Below are 6,000 nucleotides of genomic sequence, written 5' to 3' on the forward strand. Positions count from 1 at the left end.
CGCCCTCGTGATTCCCTGTAGCTCAGCGTGGCTCTGCCCCTTGGCTCATATGACTGCTCTCCCTGGTTCTCCTCTCCAGATCCCCATGCCGGGCTCTGCTCTTTAAATCCCTTTATATAAAGATTCATCCGCGACTCTTCCTCTCTTCCCCCCTCTCCCTTAGAACCCTCAGGACTTCTATGATTACTTCCATGCAAACCACTTCCATCCTGCATGTCTGCCCTGACCCCTTCGAGCTCCATTCATCCCACCTGACTTGAGTTCTGATCATGCAGATGGGCCTGGTATCCTGCCCTGTTCACTGTGTCTGACACCCTGGTCCTGGCATCTGCCAGAACCCCTTCTGAGCTCATGGCATTCTACCCTAAAAGAGCCCATCAAGGGCTCCCCAGAGCCTATAGAAGTTCTCTAAACTTCAGCCTTGGATTCAAGAACCAGTGTTTTCTGGCTTCCAAAAGTCTACCACCACCCTATTTGTCATACCCTCCAGCTAGAAAATACCCCTATTCTTTCCCTACATCTGAGAACTACTTACAATTTTTCCTCAGCTATTACAATCTTTTCATGCCCAATTTCTACATATTCAGATCTCACCTAGGGTTCTTATCTAGTCCTTTGGGTTTAAGGTTCCAAAATATCTTGGAAAGTATATACATCCCAAAAGGCCATCCCTAGTGGGTGTAATATCCTGGAAGGTCGATAGATGGCGCATGTCAGCTACCTCAGAGGAAAATCCAGGTACATTAACCGCCATTACAGAAAAAATACCTGAGGAGTCACCTCAATATCTCAAGAAGTTAGAAAAACAGTAAAATAAACCCAAAGAAAGTAGAATAAGGAAGCAATAAAGTTAAAATCAGAAAATAATGATTAAGAAAAAAAAGAAACGGATTTGTAAGTCTAAAAGCTGGATTACTGAACAATAAGGGTGTCCGTAGCTAGCTTTAAAGAAGAAACAGAAGGAGAAGAAAGCACAAAAAACACAAAATTAGGATAAAGGGAAACTTGCCCTATATACAGAGGAAATATAGATAGGTTTGAGACTATTGTATACTATTATAATTAATATATTTGAAAACCCAAATAAAATTGATGCTCTTTTATAAAAATACATATTACCAAAATCAGATTGGAAAGAGATGGAAAACCTAAAGAAGTTAATAACATGGAAGACATTAAGAAAATTCTTCTCAAAAACTCTAGTCCCAGATCATTTCACATGTGAATCTTTCAAATATTGAACAGATATTTCTGTTGCTGTCTAAACTATTCAAGAGCAGAGACACATAGGAAACAATCTTAATTCATTTTTTAAAAGTAGATTAATAGTAGAAAAGTGGATTAATCTAGTAGCCTAATAAAGACAAAGCTACAAACTAATTTTACTTGTGATTAGAAATTAAAACTTTTTAAAAAAGTGTTAAAAAATGTATATCTCCACATATAAATTATATGTATCAAATCAAACCTGAAATACATTAAAAGAATAACACACGAAGACCAAGTGAGGTTCATTTCAGGAATCAAGAAATTAACGATGGTTACATATTAGGAAATTTAATTATATAAATTAATTTTAAATAAGTAAAAAGAGCAAAACCATTATGAATGAACCTTTATGAATATTAAAAATGCATTTAGTAAAATTCCTACACCTATTTCTTATAAACCTCTTAATAAAATGAAAATGTAGAGGTATTTTCTTATCTTAAGGAAAACATTTCTCAAAGCCAGGATGTGTGTTTTTTTTTTTTTTTTTTGCGGTACGCAGGCCTCTCACTGCTGTGGACTCTCCCGTTGCGGAGCACAGGCTCCGGACGTGCAGGCTCAGCAGCCATGGCTCACAGGCCCAGCTGCTCCGTGGCATGTGGGATCTTCCCGGACCGGGGCACGAACCCATGTCCCCTGCATCGGCAGGCAGACTATCAACCACTGCGCCACCAGGGAAGCCCCAGGATGTGTTTAATGCTAAAACACTATAAGTATTTCTAATAAAGTCAGACACAAGAGGGGACCTGATAGTACCACCATTATTGGATATTATTCTAGAAGTTCCTGCTAATGCAACTGGACTGAATTAAAATGTAATTGCAAAGGACTGATGTAAAGTATGTAATTAATAGAAAGGAGGTTGAAAAACTGTCATTATTTACAGATCATATGACTGTACATCTAAAAAAAAAAAGAGAACCCCAGAAACAGCTTAAATCTGCTACAAAAATAAAAGAGGTGAGTAAAGAGATTATTTACAAAATTAAAATTAAAAAATATTTTACTAAAAATAACTTCTATTAAAATTTTAGGTCAAGATGGTAGATTGGGCACATTCTAAAACACTCACTTCCTTGCCTAAAACATAGAAATGCTTTACAAAATATTATTTAAAATATTTGAATATTAAAATAGTTTAAGAATACATGTCTCAAAGGCAAGAAAAGGGGATTTCCTAGGTGCTGGATATATAGAGCAGTAGCTGAGGGTGTACAGCCCTCAAAAGCACCAGGGACAGAGACAGGCTGTAGGAGCTGGGATTAAAATGCCCACAGGCCTGGCATTTAATAAGGACCTGGAGCTGGAGCCAGGACCAAGCTGCCTATCCACAAACGGGAATCTGAATGTCCTTCCACTCACCCAAGTTCTCAGCAAGAAGATAGAGTTAGTCCTACCAGACTGGAATCATGAAATTGGAATAGTCGGTCTGCACCACATACATGTGGGACTTGCATTCTCACAGTAGCAAAATCCAAGCCAATCCACTAACATAAAAAATTATCTAGAGTCAGGGAACCCAGAATAGGACCCAAGCAGAGGCAACCAAATGGAGCTGCCCCAAATGGAGACCCCCACAAGACAAGTCACATGAGTAGAAATCTCTTGGGCAAGAATTATACATGGGAGGAAGCCCAATGCCATTTAAGGACAATCTACACATTCCTGAAGAAGTAAAGCTACTAGAACAATCTAAAAGAGAAATTAAAATAAGTGCACTTGAGATGTGTGGATAAAGAAAGAACAGCACTGTTAAGCATAAATAGGAGGTGACGCTCTACCAGCATGACTCAAGCCAATAAGGCTTCCAGCCTTAGTCACTTGCTCTGCCAGAATCTGTTCTCTCCGACAATCTCCTAGACGAGATCCCCGTGGACCCACCTCCACGGCCCCACCTCCCCCTGCCCATTTGATGTGATTTCCCCCTTGGGATACCTGGATGTCAAGGTGCCATCATGCACTCCAACAGCACTTCCTAAATATGAGTTTCTAATAGAAGGGGTTGTGGAGGGACCTCAATCCATTTCTACCTAGAAGACGGTTGTTTCCTTAGGCCATGTTGGCCCCTCCATCCAGAGCTCAGCAGATGAAGGGATAGCTGGAAGGGGTCGCGGCCTTCATGGAAGCACAGAAAAAGTTCTATTACGCCCTTCCCTCAAGGCTGCCCAGGGCCTTTTCCATGGTGACTTGCTTCCAGATTTGTCTGTTGTTTTAAAATTCCAACTCAACTGCCTCTTTTACATTTTGTTTATAAATCCAAACATAATTCAGTATGCAGAATAATTTGCATATATGAGCTTATTTAATTTGGGTGCACCTTTCTGCATACCAGGAACTGGGAAGACAAACTTATTTTAATTTTCTAGAAAAATATACAGTAGTAAACCTAGTGCCTAAAACCTAAGCGTCTGCCTTGCAAAATCAAGAATGGCGTGGTATTATCCACTGACCTGGGGGAGCCCAGTTCTGCTCCCAGCACTGGCACAAGGATCCAGCTACGCAGGCTGGGCTCAGACCCACTGTGCCCAAGCACTTTCCAATTCCTGGGAACCCACAGCCAGGCAAAGCCTGCCTCACTCCAACTTTACTGAATTGGGGGCTTTCTGCTGGAAAATTGTCTCGTTGCTTTCATTCAAGCCCAGGATGTCCAGCGCCCCCGATGTCATGTGTGTGCTGCTGGGTCAGCTTGACCTTTCCAGCATTCATTAGCGTTCACCCCAGCCAGGCCTGCTGGTTTCCCTGACAAGCAGCAGGTTTGGAAAAGGTCACCAGTTTTCCCGCCTACAACTGCCTCATCGGGCACACAGAGTACACAGATTCTGCTGTGACACTTTACTCTGAGTGAATCTGATTTTAGTTTCTTGCTCTGGCTCCGTGAGATGAAATTAAGGCTAAGCCGGGAGGTGGGGAAAGGGGCAAAGACACAGAAGCTGTGAGGGGACTACACAGTCTCACGAGTCAGGGACAAAGTCATTGCTCAAGAAAACTGAGCACTCCCTGGACCTCCCAGGTGGTCCAGGGGTTAAGACTCTGTATTCCAGTGCAGGAGGCATGGGTTCGATCCCTGGGCAGGGAGCTAAAACACCACATGCCTCACAGCCCCAAACACATAAAACAGAAGCAATATTGTAACAAATTCAAAAAAAACCTTTAAAAATAGTCCACATCAAAAAAAATTTTTGTTTTAAATTGAGCACTCCCTAAAACACCTCAGAATTTTGATTTTCTCATGGAATATGGAGAAATCAGATTGGGAGTGTGGGTGAGAGTACGGACTTTCCATTTTCAGAATCTACATTTTTAAGTGCTTCTCTAGGAAATTGATAGCTTGTCACTACCAAACCGCACTTGGCTGGCAGGCTTTTGGTTGGGCCAACTGACTCTCACCTGCCATCTCAGCAACTTGCCAGGTTGAGGCCAATCCTGACCTCAGGCAGCATTAAGAAGCTCCAACCAAGTATTCTGTTGTCTAAAAGGGACTGTCAATCTTTCATGGCTTGGCAACGTGGCCCTTCCATTACTGATGCCAGGGAAGGGGAAATTTTCCCTTCTACTCTTCCTGGGTTCTTACAGCTGGGCGATTAATAAAATTGACACAAGACAGATTCACAGGAGAAAAAGAAACAAATTTTATTTCATGCACATGGAAGTCTCACAGAAAAAGGACCTAAGAAGTGGCCAAAGTAGGCAGCTTTCAGACTTTTCAGACAGAGAAACAATAAATTTGTGAGGAATTGACAGGACAAAGAAACAGGCCTTGGATGCTTAATTAGTGAAGAATCTGAACAGAGTTTGGGCTTCGGATAGTAAATTAAAAGAGGTAACAAGGTGTGTTTATACAAGCTTCTCAGCTACGAATTCCCTATCTCTGATGATAAGGGTGTCCTCTTACCTCCAGATGCAGGGAGTGCACCTTTCCCATGGGAGATTTATCTCTTGCTTTTCAGGGAGACAGAGAAGGGTCAGAGATTCCTTCTTGCATCGGCTGCTTCTCAAGCAACTCCAAATCAGAATAATCAATATGCCATTGTAGCAGATTTTGGGGTGGCCCACACCGAGCCCCAAGCCTGAGTATTTGCTTCCAACCTGGGGCTTAAAGAGAATGAAAGGGCCGTACGGTCTCAGGCCTTCGGCTCCAGGTACAGCTTCCTGGAGGGGGCAAAGCTGACTGCTAAGTGGGACATGACAACAAGGAGAATACTTTTGCGGGAGTGGGAATTGCAGATGGATAGGCAGAGGAAAAGAGAACACAGCACATACAGAGAACTGGTGGTCCCGAGAGGTTGTGAGACAGAAAGGGGGCAGGGCACAACCTTTAAAAGAATGACATAGCCGTTGAAGACCAACATAAACTGGTTAGAACCAACTAGGTCCAAGATGGCAGACAAGTCAGCTTCCAGTAGACCTTGAGCCTCAGTATACGCTCACTGTAACACATCGGCATGCTAAATGACACACCCACAGGCACCATGACAGTTCCAAGGCTGACCATAAAAGGTCAAAAAGTGGGCGACGGCCCAAATCCTGGAAATCCCTGCCCTTTCCCCCAAATAACTGGAATACTCCTCCCACTCATTAGCCTATGAAATTACCCACCCCTATAAAAACTGACCACCCCGAACCCTGGCACCTCTTCCCTTCTGAGGTGGCCCACACTCTGCCTATGGAGCGTGGATCTCCCTGAATAAAACTCCTTTCGCTTTTCTATGGCTCATTCTTGAATTTCTTCCT

This window comes from Tursiops truncatus, chromosome 1 (genome assembly GCF_011762595.2).
Source record: "Tursiops truncatus isolate mTurTru1 chromosome 1, mTurTru1.mat.Y, whole genome shotgun sequence".
Taxonomy (NCBI): domain Eukaryota; kingdom Metazoa; phylum Chordata; class Mammalia; order Artiodactyla; family Delphinidae; genus Tursiops; species Tursiops truncatus.